We start from the raw sequence: 18,153 nt of genomic DNA on the forward strand, positions 1-18,153 counted from the left end.
GGGTAGGAAGGCGTCCAAAGTTGAACACAGCTGTTTGCTGACTGGTATAATGCAGTATCAATAAAGAGGACTTTGCTCTTTCACACTAAGGATCACAACACTCCGCAGACACCAGTCCTCCCAGGCGTAAATGCATCCACGTGATAGCTCAGAATCACTCACCATATCTTACAAATAGGAAAGCGAGGCAAGGTAGGTTTAAAACACTGATCCAAGTTTGCCTTTCAAGGTAGGCACAGAGATGGGATAGAAATCTTCAGATTCCTCCTGCCTGTCCCTCACCATCCCACCTCCCTTTCACCTCTCCCCCAATCCTTCACGCCAAAAGCTCAAGTCTGCTTGTTGTTTTTTGCCAGGCCTGTCTGTTCTTCAGGCTTACCCATTCCTGGGCTTTCTCACCCCAGCCTCACCAAGATGCTGGCAGGAAAGTTGTATTCCTGTCGCTTTTTCAACTTCACCACAGCTCAGGCACAGAGAATTAGGAGAACACATGGTCACACAGGATTTCCCCTTTGAGCAGTCACCCACGGAAATCCAGGCAAGTATCCAAGCCCGGAGTTTCTCTTCCTCAACCTTACAACAGAAAGTGTGATGTAGTAAAATGCACGTGATCCAGCAAGTGGAGATCCCAGATCGGCCACTATATCTGCCCCTGTGTTATCAGAATGGCTCGGGTAACAAGGTTTTCTCATCTATAAGACATGTAGAGCAATTGCCCCTTAAACTCCCTGTTACTTACACTACAGCACATCCCAAGGGGTCATATCTCAGGCCCACAGGTAGAGGCAGGTTTTTTTAGGAGGCCAAAATCACCTGTACAATAATTCATATTCATATTCACCTGTACAATAATTCAATAACTCAGGCCAGTGCAACATTCATCATGGGACACAGGAGGGGATCAGGGTCCCATGGCAGGCTACACTGCTGCTCCCAAAGCCTCTCTGCAACTCCTAGGTGTGTATATAAATGCAGAATATTACTCTTATAGATGCTTTGGGTAGGAACTACAAAGGGAGAAGCAGCAGGGCACAGCTAAAAAAAAGAAAAATGCACAAGATGGCATCTATTAGCAAACATCCTATTTAGTGACTATCTCTAAACCAGAGAGTATGAATAAGAGACACTAATGGATGTCTCCCAGGCCCTTGCTATTATTGTTTCACAGGGGCATCACTGCAAAAAGGAAGTCTTAAGAATGAGTAAGTTGAGTCCCTTGATTCATTACTCCCTGTAAAGTCCCAAAAGCACCATAGCGACACAGAAAACAACCAAACCAAACTGCAGGCAGTGTTTCTCTGGTCCAGGGGGGGTTCACCCTTTGGGAGGTAGTTGGCTACCTTCACTGATGTCCTCTCTGCCAAATCCACGAGATTTTCTGAAATCGCTCTGCAGAACAGTTGGCTTTGCAACTGTGTTGCCCTCATGCTGAGAGTATCCCTAATTTATCTCCCTGGGGATGAAAGGAGCTGGGAGGAAGGCATTCAGTTCTTGCTCAAATTAATCCCTCTTTGCTTTCAAAACAGCCCAGGAATCTCTCAGCTGGCATTTTCGTTCATGACTAAACACTGGTGGAGGGTGTAATATGTGGCTTAAAGGAACAGCTCACTGTCAACACGTAAACAAACTGCCAGGCTCACATTGCTTTTGCTGTGCAGCAGGACTCAGGGACACTGGGCTTTGAAAACCCCCTTCCCTTTGCTTAATTAAAAAGCGATTATTTTTGCAACACAGGACAGAATCATGTTCAACAGCCCGATGACAGCAAGGAGCTAAAGGGGAGGGGGAGACACACTTTGCAACTAGAGGATAAATGGCCTCCAAAAGTTGTGGAGGAGGAACAGAAATTGCGAGGCAAGGAGAGGCTGGAAGTGAAAGGAGGAGCTATTCGATTCCTGTAGGGGTGTAAATTTCTGCAAAGTGCTTGCCTCAAGATCAGGGTTGAGGTCCATTTAACAGAGCAGTGGGGGAGAATCTGAGAAGCAAATTAGTAAAGACAATTAATTCTTCCCTGTGCCCTCAGTGGAGGCTCAACTCAGCACCCATTGCAGTCCTTGGAAATCCTCCAAATGACTGTACTGACCCTTAAAGACTGCCAGCCAGGCCTGGATTAGGAACCATTAGCAGGAGCCGTCCAGGACTGATCAAAATCAGAAGTCTCTGAAGGGATCCCACATGAACTGGAATCTCTTCAGCTCTGTGGGGAACAGGCCAAAGCCTTCTGCTGGAGGTGCAGGTGAAGCTGCCAAACAAGATAGGAAACAGCTTGAAAAGAGAAAGCTGACCTCATTGATTGCATGACTGGTCATTTAGTCTTTGGGAAGGCTGACACCTTATCTTTCTTGCAAAGATGAGGATGAAGAACAGCTTGCTTGGCAGTTCGGAGGAGCAGTGGTGGAAGCAGTTATGATATATCACGGGCCATGAGCTCGTGTTTGCCCCATGTTGCAATCCAGCCGGGCACATGTTAACTCATCACCACACTAATTTAGACTTGACAATGCCTGAGCAGCTCACAAAACAGGCAGAGCCCACTTCTGCTGCCTGTGCAGAGCCACCACAGCACTTACTACTTGCATGCAAAGCAGCCAATTTAAATTTAGCCCTTGCCTGTCCTCAAGAATGGCAGCCTCAGAGTGATCACACTGTACTTAAAGTTTTCTTTAAAAACAAACAAGCAAGCAAGCAGCTCTGGCACTGACTTCAAAGGCAGGCAGTTTAGTGCTTTCAAGAATCCCTTGGATTCAAGAATCAAGAACCTACATGCTGAAAGCTTTGGGACACTTTTCTTAAGAGCCCACAAAGTGCTTTTGAACAAGGGATTCAGCCTCTTGAAGGCATTTTGCCACCATAGAGGTGCTATTGTGGCTTCTACAGCTGGACAGCTTCAAACTGGTTCCAAATAACCATAATGCAGAGACTGAGCCAACACCTCACTGTATTCAGTTTAGACATTTTTTCCTCATTTTCACACGCAAAATAACTACTTAAATTTGGCTTTGCATCAATAAATTGCCCAAGATAATAGGAGAGATGAAAAGAAGAAGGGCTGACTAGCAGGAAAATATAATAAAAAGGTGCTTGACTGCATGAGTCAGTACTGGCCTCTGTGTCAGCGGCACAATTAGTCCTCCCCTTGCAGGCCACATGGTTTGGTGTTGCATTTGACAGACAAATCAATCCTCCCCTTCTTCTAAGCACTGTCTAATGAATAAATCAGCAAGGTCACTGGTGCTGCTGCTTCGCCCTTTCCCTGCCAGCCAGCTGGAGCTGGACCTGCCACCCAGCTCCATCTGCTGTGCTTCCAACAGGATCCAAGCATCCCAGGGAGTGAGACGGAGCGGTTAAAACACGCGACTGGGCAGCAAAAGTCCCTGGGTTTACTCCTGACTAATGTGCTGTCCTGGGCAAGTCACACCAACCCTTTAAGCCAAACAATGCATTTGCTCAGCACATCTTGTCTGCTGAGCCAGCTGTGGAAGAAGAGGGGGAAATCAAGGAACACTGTAGAAAGGAAAAAGTAACAAAGGACTTCAGGTCACTGCTGGCTTTGCATTGGTCTAGTTCACCACTGCCACGTGCAATGAAGGTGGAAAAAAAGTGGGGAAAAAAAGGAGGATTGCCCAGCTCTGCAGTAGTTGAACAGACTGTTTTATTGCATGCTGAAGCAGAGTGGGAGCTCCCACGCACCGGCCTAGGGGGCAGGAGGACGCACTGCAGGCAGCCCCAGTCCATCCCCCTCCTGCTTGCCCACAGCCTCTGGCACAGCAGGCCAGAGCTTTGCTTGAGAGCCTGAGCTTGTTATGTCACAGCACTGCGAACAAATTGCTATAATGATCTGGTCTTGTGCTTGCAAAGGGCCCTGAGCTAATTAATGCAATAACAATAACAATAGCAGTAATTTACTGAGCACTAAGTATGTATTAAGTGTTTTCAAAACACCCAGGAAGATGAGGCTGCTGTCCCAAGCACTCACTCTAAATGGAGGGAAGGGAGAGACAGGAAAACAAACACGAAGGGACTGGGCAAGAACAGCAGCATGTCTGAGACCTGCCAGATGAAGCTTCTTGCAGACCTGTTGCAAAACTGCCACCCAGCCTTAGAGAAAGTTGGGCTGTGCTTGCTTTTTTTGTTTTACCCAAGGCTATTCCCATGGAGGATTTGGCCCAGAACTCCATACAAGGCCTCCATCCCCTCCACCGCTCCCCCAACTATAAATAACCCAGCAGCCTGGCACAGCAGGAGTACCCTGAATACAAATAGCCACGAGCAAAAGAAGAAAATAGAGCAGAAGGGAGAGCAGAGGCAGGAGGAGTCAGAGTCATCAAGTGGTGCACCTCAACACAGGGCGAGCGATTCAGCAGGAGGAAAACAAGAGATTGATGAAGTCCTTAGGAAAATGATCTGCAAGTCAATTCCTTTTCCTTGATATTACAACGAGGATGAGTTACCTACTCACTACTTTGGTCCCAAAACGGGCCAGGAAACCCTGGTCCTAAGAGACTGTTATGGCCTGGAGAAGCGTGTGTGTCTTCACCACACCAACTTTGCCCACCAAAGGGATAGGAGACACTCCTAGGAAAAACACCAGAAAAAAATCCTTTGCCTTAGCTTGGCTAGCCAGAACCCATCTTTAACATCCTCCCTGAGGTATTGATTGGGAGTTTCATTTAGATATTAAGCAACAGGAGGAACACTGCAATGCCTTCCTTGCCATGCAGCACACAAACCAGTTCTGCTCAAGCCTAAAAGCCATCAGGACAGTTGACTGCCTCGACCACAGAGTGGCTGTTAGCCGTAACGTCAAGGAAAGGCCCAGCCATCGATGCTGCAGAAGAGAGAATCCCCATACAGTAATGAAAGCTGACTGTTAGGCCACTGGTACAGATATTAATTACAAATACAGCTTTCTGCCGTACAGGCATTCTAGCAATCATATGAACAAGTTCAACTGCCTCTTTCCATCATATTGATAGAATAAGCAGCAGGCACTCCTCTGGGCTAGTATGAATTACCAAAATGCAGCCACCCCTAGGGTGGGATGCAACTGTGTGCAGTGACAGCACCTAATCTATTAAGGCAGAAATGAGCATGGCTGTACCCTGCCAAAACATAAGACAGAAGTGAAACAAGGCCGAGTAAATCAAAATTCCTCCCTGCCGCAACTTTACTAACATCAGAGAGGAGAAACTAGAAGCAGATCTCGTTACCCCTGCAGCTGGCCCTGATGCACTAGTGACTCCAAGGGCTAAAGACACCTCAAAGGCTCACATCCCATCTTGAAAACACCCCCACTACTGCCCATTCACACCTTCCTGGCTGGCATAAACGTGGTAGGGGTTGAGGATGTCGATGTCGTAAGGACAGAGCAAAGCACTAGGAAGATAAAGAGCCCGTCTGACTGCACAAGGCGCAGCTCTGCACACTGCAACTTGTAGCAAGTCCTCAGTCACATCTCCCTCCCACACCACAGAAAACAAAAGCGCTGTGGGAGGAGAGATGTCTGGCTGCCGCTGGTTTGGCTTGGACTCCCTTCGCTGCTTTCCTCCTTACTCCCAGGATGGAGGAGTTAACTGTACGCTGACTTCGGTATGCCAAAATGCACAAAAGCTGCTGCCTTTTTTCCTCTTGGTCTGTTTGAACGTGCAACAACTCCCTCCTCCCTTCTCCCCTTCATTGTCGGTTATAGTAGTCTGTGTATACAGGTACTCAGTAGACGGTTAGGTTGTAAATCTAGCTCTAAGACAGTAAATTCAGCTTTCTAAAAACCACACATTCATTGTCAGTGAGTACAGGAACCCAGGGTTTTGCAGACAGCAAGGCTATTAAATGTTGCTGTCAGAACAGCTTTATTTGACTGCATCAGCTTCTGTAGATAGACATGAAATGGAATTTAGTACTGCTTGGGATTGCCACCAGCACTGCACAGCCTGGGAGTACAGGCAACAGCCACTGCCTTCCAGGACACTCCTGCCTGCTCACACAGCACCTGACCACACAGCACCTAGTCAGCACCAACAAAGGAAAACCAGGCCCATGAGTGAGACAAAGCTTTACAGTGCTTTTTGTCTATATTAACATGACAGACAGAATTACTCCAAGATTAAGCTCTCAAAGGAGTGTCGGGAAACACCAAGGTCCAAAACTGGGTCCTATTAACAGATCATCAGGCAAAAATAAGGTAACAAACCAGGTCTGAGGTCAATCCAGGAAATCTAAACAATCCTTGGTTCAGGAAAGGGCTGGTAGCAGGCACACCAGAGCTCAGGAAAGGACTGAAGCCCAGGCTCCAGGGCTGATAGGCAGAGGGGGGGGATGGAGGTCCCGGGTGAGGGTGGTCAGGGCAATTTAAACCTATTAGTGCACTCACTGCCCTGCCAGGGAAATGCTGTGTTCTAGGGGTCAACTCTTCTGCCTCTTTTCCTGAGGAAGACCTTTCTGAAGGGAACAGAGCTGCCTGAGGTTGTTCCTTGCTTCCAGAGCTGCTATCAGAGTATTGAGCTGAAGAAGATGAGGAAGCTGCAAGAGGAAGGGAAGATGACAGAAGGGAAGAAAAGGGAAACACAGAGAAAGAGAAGGGAGAGAACAAGTTATAGTCACTGGAGAGAGGCAGGAAATCCTTCCCACTCACACAAAACAGAGGTCCTTGTGCCTGTCCCTTCCTTCAAGCCCCATTGAGATCACTAGCCAGCACTGCCACGACTCGAAAGCAGCTTTCCTCTTTGGTGCAGACAGGCCAGGCAGCTGCCTGGAGCCCACACCACACACAGTACCTCTGTGACCCACTGACCCATTTACTGCTTCAGTGGCAGGATTAAGAGAAGTGACACCTTCCAGCAGGCAGCATAGTGAGAGGATCTATCTTGGGACCACAGAGACAACATCTCCGCTGCTGAGAGTCCCAGGAAGAGACTTTGCTGCAGGACATTTAGAGAGATGACCCAGATCCCACAAGGACACTGAGCAGAAGCTCTGTTACAATGGCCAGCTCCTGCTGCAGATAGCTGAAGTTTAGTCCTAGCAACTTCCAGGGTACCTTGAAGGAGATTTTCTTGTTTCAGACAGCTTACTTCACTAAACTAGAAAAAAAAATTAGCCCTTTTTTTCCTGGAGCATTCAATACAAAGCCAGCTTCCTCACATCCCAAAAGACCATCGCTTCGCGTGCCGATGCAGACGCTTAGAGTGCATTTTAGGTCCTCCCTGGAAAAAGGATTTACCTTGCAGAAGCATCCCAGGATCAGTTTCTATCCCAGTGGAAGCCCTACAAAGCCACATCACTGCTTAGTCATGTGGTTATCCAGCCCCACGAGACTGACTGCCAGGTCCTCCCAAGCTACAAAAGCCAAGAAGTTACATTAGAGATGCAAGTGCAAGAGGACCGTGGTAAGACAGCGGAGGTATCACAGTTTTTTAGGGTCTCTAGAAAGCAATAGAGCTAAAGGCAATGGAGCTAGGCCCAGATGTGGAGAGCACAAGGGAGAAAACAAGGGACAGAGCAAATGATAAGTAATACGGACAGCCCTTTGTAGTTCACACAGGTGACTGCTAGATAGCTCCCTCGCTAACCAGGGCATATTCATCAAAATTCCTATCTTGCTGTTTTTATAAGATTTCCAAAGCTGCTTGAGGGAATATCTAGTTCCACTTAAAATGAATGTAAGCCAAGCATTGAAAGCCCTATGGTAACTTGGCAAATCTCTGCTTTAACACAGAGCCTCACTGTAATTAATATCAGATTGTAGAGCTCTGGGATGTACTGCAAGGAGATCAGTAGATGGTCTCTGGCATTTTCCTGAAGGCCTTTGGGCTGAACAGTAAGGAAATTGCATGGGGCAAGCACGGCAGCTTTATGACTTCGAAAAGACACTGCCTCCCTCATAATAGCTTATAGAAGCAGGGTTCAGCCCATGCTCCTCATGTCCCTGGGAACCCAGGGACTAATTTTGAATTGGATCAGCAGGCCCGCTGTCAGAAGTCTGAAACTCATTTTGCAGCAATCTGCACCTCACTTAGGAAACCTCTCAAGGCGTACAAATCAAAAACTTGAAGATTTTGGAGGAAGACAGCCTCAGCGCATCCTCCTGCTCCATCAGCTCTATTACTAGTACAGGCTATTAACCCTCTGTCCTGCGCACCCTAGATATGCAGCAAGACCTATGCACCCATGGGGCCACGAAGAGCAAGGGTTGAGCTACAAAACTTCAGCTTAATGTTTTTTCCGTGTTAGTATCCAAGTATTCCCAGCCCCTAATGATCTCCCAAGCAAATGTCCATGATAAAGGCCTGGCACAAACCAACAGCCCTCCTGAGCTCTCCAGAGAAGAAGCTGCAATATCAAGCCCCAAGTTCACAGCTGTAGGCAGAGTTCTCCAGCTGCCCTAAGGCAAAGGGGGCAGCTCCTCCTTGGGGTACAGTAGCAATATGAAGGAAAAGCAAAGAGTGACCCCACAAGGGATTAAGGACAGTGGGGACCAGACGTGGCGGGACACATGCGGGTTCTCCCCAGCAGCCCTGCAGACTGCACAGGACACACGTCAGTGCCCAGGGGTATTCCTGGGACCCCAGGAGCTCTGACTGCACCAGCACTGGGCAAGGGGTTGGCAAAGGGCTGCACAGAGCCAGGGCACAGAGCTGCTGCTGCTCGGGGGGCACTACTGCTCCCCTCCTGCAGCGACTGGCAGCTGGGGCTCCCCACAGGGCTGCCTCTCCCTGCCTTGGCACCCAGCGGCTGCAGGCCGGTGGCAGAAGGGGAGGCTGGTTTGCGAGCGCAGCCTCCAGCAAAGTCCTCTCTACCTTAAGAGCTCTTCCAGAGCACAGCTTGGATGCGAAGAGGACCTAAAGAACACAAGAGAGCTTCACAGCCACTTCTCTCCAGCAGAATTGGCTTAATTTCTCTTTCTCCACACACAGTTATCACACTTCAGCGACATCAAAACAGTACTACCAGGGCACAGGCACCCCAGGTCTTTGCACCCAGAGCATCTCTCTACAGTGCAGCAGCACTCTGTGCTGACTCCTGAGAGCAGCTGTGCCCAGGTGCTTGCTGCGCTGCCAGCCACCAGTGCTGCCAGTCTGAGGGTCCTGGAGAGAACAAGGTCCCCCCCCCAAAACTGCACACCAAGAGATGGACAAGTCTTCAGCCACCCAGAGCGATCCCACACCAAAAGTCCCACGGGCCAGGGAAGCAGGGATGTCCCCAAGGCATGAGCCTTTCCTATGTGAACCAGTCAGAGCGCAGAATGCTCAAAATGCTTTCACGTGTCTTAGTAACTGCAAGTTATGCTCACCCTAGCCAACGGTTGCCTTAAATGGACAGAAAATAGGATGGCAAGAAGCAGGCAGCAAAACAACAAGAAGCGGATGAGGAGAGACCAGGAAGTAGATATTTCTAGCTTCTAAATAAATCTGACAGGGAATATTTGTCTTAAATCAGGTTTGCCACCAAGCCTGTTGGAAATCTGCCTGGCCAATTTTCCTGTCACCTTGCCAGTTGCCGGGGAGACAGCTGAATTTGCCAAGAATATTTTTTAATGTCCAAGAACAGGATTTGCTGCACGTGCCCAGATGCTTTGTACGTAGCCAACTGCATTGACTACTTTGGACTTGCTCATCTCAAACTGCTCTCACAGCACAACCACACGGGTGCTACATCACTGCCCAAGACAAGCCCAAACCCAAGCGAGGTCAAGAAAACTGTGCAATGAAAGCACGCACACAGCGGACGCTGGACTCCCTCTGACCCAGGATTTAGCATAAAATGTCCCATCTTGTACACAGACAGCTCTCAGCCCAAGTCTAGAGATATTTTTGTTGCGGGTGTGAGTAAAGATTAGATATTGTATACTGCTTCCTCTCAGCAGTCCGTATCACTCCCATCTTGGTAGCCTTCCAACGCCTTTGCAGTTTCCCTTAAGAGACACATCCTAAAATTGGCCACAAAAAGCTCCCACAGCATCTCAGCACACAGAACTACGCAAAAAGCCCTGAGTACACACAGCAAGAGAGGCCGAACAGGGAAGATGTGGGGGTGCAAACAGAATTTGCAGGGTGAAGGCTGTATCTTGCCTAGGTACCTCCCAGGCCAACTGTAGCAGAGACACAAGCACTAGCCTGTGTCTCCCCTCGGAGAATTTTTAACCTATGTCAAGTCAATCTTGCTAATTATGTGTTAAACCTTGTGAAAGCAAGGTAGTTGGGGCTTTAAGCCAAGCTTAGAGCTGACCTCAGACAGCTAACCTGGGAGGAAAATTATTTTAACTGGTCAGAAACTGACCTTTTTTGGGGAGCAATGAGATTTTTCCAAGGCGCTCCACTCCAGCTTCATTCTGCCACTGTAGAAGCCAACATTATAAGCCAGCTTCAGTGGGGGCAAATCAAGGCAACCTCAACACCTCCAAAATCCAAGCCTATTTTCCTACCTTTTGCTCTCTTCAGCTTGAGTATCCTGAACGCAACCCCACCTTGCCACCATGACATCCCACCGTTACCATGCCATACTCCCCAAACACATGCGCAGCTCCCTGACAACAAGGAGAAGAAAAAAGCAATATTCTGCCTGGCATTTACGTTGTTGGATTCTAGCCTGGAAATAAAGGAATATAGAAAAACACTTGTAAAAATATAAACACAATGTGCTCAAATCATGCTTCCATTGACTTTGAACAGTGTTATGCCTGGAGTGAAACGGCTCTGTCGGGCTTAAGCTTGTCCTCAGAAATGCGTTCTGGGTTCTCAGCAATGCCATGGGAACTACATGGGTATCTCCAAGGGAAGAATTTGGCCAACTATATTTAACTATTTAAAATTTCAGGGTTATTTGCAGAATACGGGCCAGAGTCCCATAAAAGCAAAACAATCTGAAGAAGAAGATATTCCAGAATGACTGTGAAATAGCAAACTGCACCCTCTTCTCTCATCAAAGCACATCAATTTACAAAGCGATCAGCACGGGTATTGATTCAGACAAGGAAGAGGCAATATTTACCTAAGCACCTGCACTTATGGTGCGTTAGACCTACCAAACAGCCTGCAACCCCGGCAATGATATACCACGGGAGAGAATTCTCTATCCTTTCAGTCTTAAAAGAGCCATGAAGCAGTAGATAGCATACACAGAAGTGTGCATTTTGGCAGCATGGGAGTAAGTCATTCTGTGTTAGAACCAGAGCCTTCTGTTTTGGGTCACGTTGACTCAAATGAGCTGCTAAAACCCATTCTCACGTGTTCTCTTCCCTCTTGTTGCTGTACTCTTCCCTTAAAATCCCAGCGCCTGGGACTTCAGTAAGAATTTCTCTCCCAATCTTCTCATAAGGAAGAAAAAAGTAAGCACAGAGCTCAGCAAAGAACGCACAAGAACCATATACTGTTCTTCCCACACTCTTGTCATTTTTCTCCCACGGTCCCCACCTGCTGAAGTCAGCCCGGGTGTTGTGAACAGCAGAGGAGGAAGAACCATGGTTCATGTTTATCCTGGAAAGTCCCCAGCCCTCCACTCACGTGCTCTTCAGTCCAATCCACCCTTCCTAACCAAACCCCCCTATTCCCACAACCCAACCCTAGAACTAGTTGTTCAGCAGCTGACTCCAGTTATAAAAGAATAGTAGATGTAAGGAATACCACTGGGACTCTCAGCAGAGAAATCTGCAATATCAGGAATCAGTTTAAAAAGCCTGAACCGTCTCCCAAAGCAGATATTGATGTGTCCAGAACATGCTTTCCTGGTCTGTATTTAATAGCAACAACGTTTTCCTGGAAAATGCTATCACGTCTGCTTGTCAGGTCCGGTACATTGCATTCACTGCAAACAGAAGGAGGTATATTCGACTTAAAGTATCATTAACCCAGCGTAGGGCTCACTTCTGCAACAGAGATCCTATTTGTTTGGAAATGCTTCTGCGGTGAATGGCATCTCCTCACCACTGAGAAAGCAAATCTAAACCCTAAAGAGTTCTCATCCCAAGGCAAGCAGGTGCCAAAAAAAGTCACACTGCCCAATGAAGATTATTAGGCCATTTTATGTGTCACTACGTAATGTTCGGTGGTTGATACCGGAAAACGCACAGGGGCAATCCACTACCAGCACCTTCAGAAACGTGCCTGTGTTGGAGGGGAAGAAACCCAGAAGAGAAGATACCAAAAGCAGCTTTAAAATGTTCTCCTTTTAATTTATTCGCCTTTTGTCAGCTTTTGGAGCAGAAATAACTTCATCCTGAGAGACAAGCAGCACCTCTTGCTGCTCTCCTCACGCATGAGATCAGTAGCACCTTTCAGATTCACTTCTACCTCAATTTTGTCACTGTTTCAGTACTCGCATAGACACATTACAGGACATCCCAAAAGCCACCGAATTTGCCACTCTCCTATGACAGAGCTGGGTCCGTGACACACAGCCACACACCAGTAGAACAGGGCGGAATCAGCTCGCTTGCAGCTTGCACCCCTCGGTACATCTCGGGCAGAGAGCTAGCATATAACTGCGCAGCACTTTGTGGCCCCCCAAAACAGTGTTAGATTTCATTCCCCCCCCTCCCCTTGCCACATGGCTAAGCCCTATCAGGGTAAGGACTAGGTTTTTCTTTCCTGCCAGCCTTTCGCTAAAATGACAAGGCCGCATCAGCAAGTAGGACAGCTGGGCCAGATACAGTGGCACAGAACTGGTACCATAACAATATCAAGACCTATTAATTTAGGTACCATTTGGTAGCAGGTCTATCTGGAATCACAGCACGGCTCTGGCAGCAGTCTAGTGCCCATCGCTTCCAGGCACAATTTGTAGTAGTAATGCAATACACATAATAAGCTTACTGCAGGCGGAGCTGCGAGCACCCTCAGCAGGTATGGCTAGGAGATACTTCTCGTTCCCAGTCCATTTCAATACACTTTTGAAAAACTACTTCACAATCTACTGTTTTCCCAGAGCTGAAGAGTGTTTTGAATCATCCCTTCCAACTCAAACCATTCTATGATTCTCTGATCTCAGAAAAATCACTTCAGCTGCTTGTGAGTTGCAGAATGATGAAAAGCACACTTTTGGGGGGGGGGGGGGGGGAACCCAAAAACCCAAAAGCCTTCTAGCCAGAAAGCATGGCTGGTGCTTGAAACCTGGCACATGGAGTTTCAGTGAGGAGTCTGTGCTTTCCTAAACTGGAAGAAATTTGGCTTTGATTTAATGAAGTTATGAGTGTATGAAAATTGCATATTTAGCATGCAATGTAGTAGAAGCCTTTGTGCAGTTTTAACTCTGCATTAGCATATTCTTATTCATCTAATTAAGTGTTGCAAATTGTTTTTCTGTTAATTATTTCAGTTATAGACATTATTATTTTCCCTTCTGGAAGGCAGAATTTATTTCAGGAGGGTTAATAATCCTGCTAACTCTCCTTTCCTAAACTGTTCATTGCTGCTGATAAGGTTCCACCTGCTTTTGTTACACTGTAGGCTTCTAGCTCATTTATAATTTGATACATCCTGTACCAAATATCTCTAGAAGTGCTGATATGATATCCCAGATGGTAATATTCTCTCCTTCCTCTGCGTGTAATTTCACAAAAAGACCCACTGACAGCTAGTGTTTAAAGGGAATTTGTGTGTGCAGACATGGTAGGTGATCTGATCTGCTTTATATTAGGGATGGGTAAATCCATTCAGATGAAAAAGAAGCAAAGAAGAGTGTATCAGAGCCAGGCACTGGCATCTGGAAGTCCTGGGCTTTATTCCCAGCACCGCCACTGATCTGGTACAGAACTGTTAAACTGCTCCATCTCAGCCTTCCTCATCGAAAATCATGGCATTGTTTAGGTTGGAAAAGACCTTTAAGATCATTGAGTCCAACCATTAACCTAGCACTGCCAGGTCCACCACTACACCACGTCCCTAAGCACCACATCTATGCATTTTTTTAAATACCTCCAGGGATGGTGACTCAACCACTTCCCTAGGCAGTCTATTCCAATGATTGACAACTGTTTCAGTGAAGAAATTTTTCCTATTAGCCAATCTAAACCTCCCCAGCACAACTTGAGGCCATTTTTTCTTGTCCTATTGCTTGTTACTTGGGAGAAGAGACCAACACCCACCTGGCTACAACCTCCTTTGAGGTGGTTGTAGAGAGCAATCAGGTCTCCCCTCAGCCTCCTCTTCTCCAGACTAAACAACCCCAGTTCCCTCAGCCACTCCCCATTGGACTTGTGCTCCAGACCCTTCACCACTTCATCACCCTTCTCTAGACACACTCCAGCACCTCAATGTCTTTCTTGTAGCGAGGTGCCCAAAACTGAACACAGTATTCGAGGTACAGCCTCCCCAGTGCCGAGTTCAGGGGGACGATCGCTGCTTGGTCCTGCTGCCACACTATTTCTGGTACAAGCCAGGATGCCGTTGGCCTTCTTGGCCACCTGAGCACGTTGCTGGCTCATATTCAGCCGGCTGTTGACCAACACCCCCAGGTCCTTTTCCACCAGGCAGCTTTCCAACCACTCTTCTCCAAGCCTGTAGCGTTGCCTGGGGTTATTGTGACCCAAATGCAAGACCCGGCATCAAGCCTTGTTGAAACTCAGAGTTGGCCTCGGCCCCTCAATCCAGCCTGTCCAGATCCCTCTGTAGAGCTTTCCTACCCTTGAGCAGATCAACCCTCCCGCTCAACTGGGTGTTGTCTGCCAACTTCCTAAGGGCACACTTGATCCCCTCACATCCAGATCATTGATAAAGATATTAAGCAGAATAGGCTTATTATTGACTGTACCTACCTGGCAGGTGTCTAGTGGGGATTAGTTAACATTTGGAAACACTTTGAGATCCTCTGAGGGAAGGTACAATATAAATGCAAAGTAGTTGCACTGCTACTCTATTAACTGTTGACAGCCTGTGCTGCTCCTGTTTGAACTGTCTGCCTACGAATCCAAACCAACGAATGCAAAGAATTAAGATGCGTAACAGTCCCAATCAAAAAAGCCATCCAGAGGAGGGTCCCCATGAATTTTCCAAGGCGTGTATCTCCCATCTCCTTGGCATTAGCACACAAAAGCAAACCTCTTTTAGCAGTAAAGGACTGTTCGGCAAAGCATAAAGAGCTGAAGGTGTTATCAGGACTAAACACGCGTTAAATTCTTTTCCCATAACTTATTCAAGTATTTCACTTCTGCAAAACTGAGCTGGGAATCTCAGAAGGAGAGTCTCCCCCTCTGTCTCATGGTACTCTCTTCTACATCTTCCAGCAAAAATGTATTTGTGCCCTTTTAGCTGGTTTCATTCCTGTAACCCGAGAGCATTCTAAACCTCTTCAGGAAAAACAAAACAAAACAAAAACCAACAAAAAACCAAACCCAAAAGCCAACAAGGACAATGTTTCTCAACCTGCACCTCAGCAATTGGTTCCCTCCTCCTCCAAAATGATCCACATACCATATAAAAAAGCAACAAGGGACAGGACAGTAAAGTAATACTTATTCAAAAGGCCTGTAGGCTGTGCATGCATTGAGGAATAACAACAGACATTGGACTACAAGAACTAATGTGTTTTAGCCTCAAAGCATCACATAAACATTAACCTCATGAGCCTGATCTCTAGGATGTGATATTATTCTTTCCATTCTGTACAATAGAGTCTAAAAGATTGAGTGTCTCCCAAAATTCATTTGGCCCCATAAACCAGGCAAGAGAGGAGACAGCAGCTGGACACTGTTCATGGTACATGACTGCAAAGGCAGCTTTGCTGGTGACTCTGAAATCCACTCCAAGCAGCTTAAAATGGTACTGCCCCTCTTCAGCCTCCTTTCCTCTCTCTTCACCCAACAGTCTTTATCTTTCTTTTTAATTCAAACACATCCCAAAGCAAATTATAAGGCTGGGGCACTAGGCGGGGTCAAAGGCTAGCATAAGAATTTACCGTACCATCTTCACTCTCCCAGAAACCTTTCCCGAGTCCTAATAAAGATCTCTGAAACAAGATGCTAATGCTGGATTATCCAGGTAATCTCCCAGAGTCACTTCCCTGGTTTGCCTGGTTATAAATAATGAATTAGGCCTTTACTTATTATTTCTTCTGCCCTTTGGGGTCGCTGCAAGTCTTGGGAGGGAATACAAATTTAAGAATATTAGATCCATTTATTAATATCAATTTCTGCCAATCCTGCATGAGAGACCTTCCTCACTCAGTGCATGCTATTGATACAATGAAGTGGCTGGGATGTTAATGGCATGGATCTAATAGCTAAGAACTGGGCCAGCCTTACTCACCATTCCCATAAATTGAATTTTAAAAAGGCAGATGGGTGCTTCATAAGTGGAAACAGAATCATGTGCCAGCTTTCATTTCTTTTCCATTCCTGAGCACTGGTGAAATTAGTCTCCCCACTGGCTTTGTCCACATAAGCCTGTCATTACAATTTAGTCCCAGTCTTAAGAGCCCCTGTTATTCCCCTACTGGCTTTCTAAAGCAGCCCGGCCAGTGCATCTTAACCATTTCACTGCTGCCTTCCGCTGCAGCATGCGTTCAGCTGAACACAGCTGCAGCAACCACACGGGCTTGCAGAGCTCTTCAAGCTGAAGCAGATCTGTTCTCCTCTTTCTCCCTCTTGCCTTATTCCATCTGCTCTTTGACATAAAAGGAATTAATTCCAGTCATAAATATGAGGGTGTCTGTAACAGTGACCTGGCTGGAGTCCCAAGCTGAGCCATACTCAAAGGGCTGGAATTAAGTTCAGCCACAGTTTGAATGCTGGTGGACTCCTTAGTCCAGACAGCATGCTTTTACCACCAGGCTCCTCAGCCTGCCCACAGGTCTTCTGCCAGCAACAGCCACGTGCCACCATGTGCTGATGGGTGTCAATATTTTTTACCAAGAACCCAGGTAAAATTACTGCCTCTTGGCCTCTGTGCACCCATTGTGATCATAGATGGCCATATGAGCACTCCCAGTCGGCTTCACCATGCAGTTCACCCAATTACATTACAAAGTCTCATAATAACTTCAAAGTCCCCTCACTAAAGGGGTCAGTTACCAACGCTCAGCTGAAGGACAAGGGAGAAGTCAAATAAGCTGGAGTCTTAAGTTACTACAGCTTGATCATACAGATGTTTTTGAGACCTCAGGCCTGCTCAGCGCTGGGTTGGCAGGAAGGGGCGGTACCACTGCTGACCAGTCTACACCAGCTCCCTTACTAGGCAGTAACTCTGTGACTTTGCAAGTCTTGTGCGAGCAAGGCCCTAGCACATCGCACAACCAGTCTCCATCTGCACTGCGCTGACCCATTTTTACCTCTTTAGCACCAGGCTCAAAGGCAAGGCCAGAAGAGTTTCTCTAGGCTTCAAAATGCTTGTCAAATCTCCATAGGGTCAATAAATGTGCTGTTTTCTTCTTTTTTCACTTTGATGTCATTTCATCTACACCTTTAAAACATGGCTCTCCTTTCTGTACGCACAAACACAGCTCTTTAAAGACCTTTTATGCTTAAAATGCATCTTTTCAATATCGACCACATATTTGAAACAAAATAGTGCATAAATCACTGGCACTGAAGATTGTTGGCATAGCTAAAGGGACTAGGACTTGTCCTGATTGATATTGCCCATGTAATGGGCAATCATTACTGGAGCTCTTCCCCTGGTGCCTATTTCATGGCCCTTACCATTTGCAGGTGCATTGTTTACTCGTGGAGCCTCTGGAAGTCATGCTTGTCTCAGCAGCAGCAGCAGCAGCAACTAGTGACTTCCTCTTAAAAAGTGTTCTCTCATGAGGAAAGGCCAGTCTGCCACTGTGCTTGAATTAGGACTTGACACTCCTTTTTCTTCCTTGAAGCACAGACCATTTGTTCCCCTTCCTCTGTCTCAGGTGGCATAACTGAGTCCTTTGGGTAATGTTGCTAATTGAATGGGAAGTGAGACTGTCTGAGGCAGCAAAAAAGGCAGATGGTTATGACTGAGGGATAAGTCAGATGCAGCTTTAAGTCCTGCTGCCAACTGAAAGCCCATCCCTTGGAGACTAGGGATTTCAGTGATGGTCTCAATGTGAAGGTCACAACAGTAGACATTCTCTCTCCTTCTCCATGCCTTTGTGATGACCACAGAGAAATTCTCGGATCACTACACTTGAGGTATAATACCTGAAGACTGTCTGGAGACATGCCTATCACCCCATCCGAAGGTTTCCTTGCAA

Source organism: Balearica regulorum, chromosome 12 (assembly GCF_011004875.1).
Source record: "Balearica regulorum gibbericeps isolate bBalReg1 chromosome 12, bBalReg1.pri, whole genome shotgun sequence".
Taxonomy (NCBI): Eukaryota; Metazoa; Chordata; class Aves; order Gruiformes; family Gruidae; genus Balearica; species Balearica regulorum.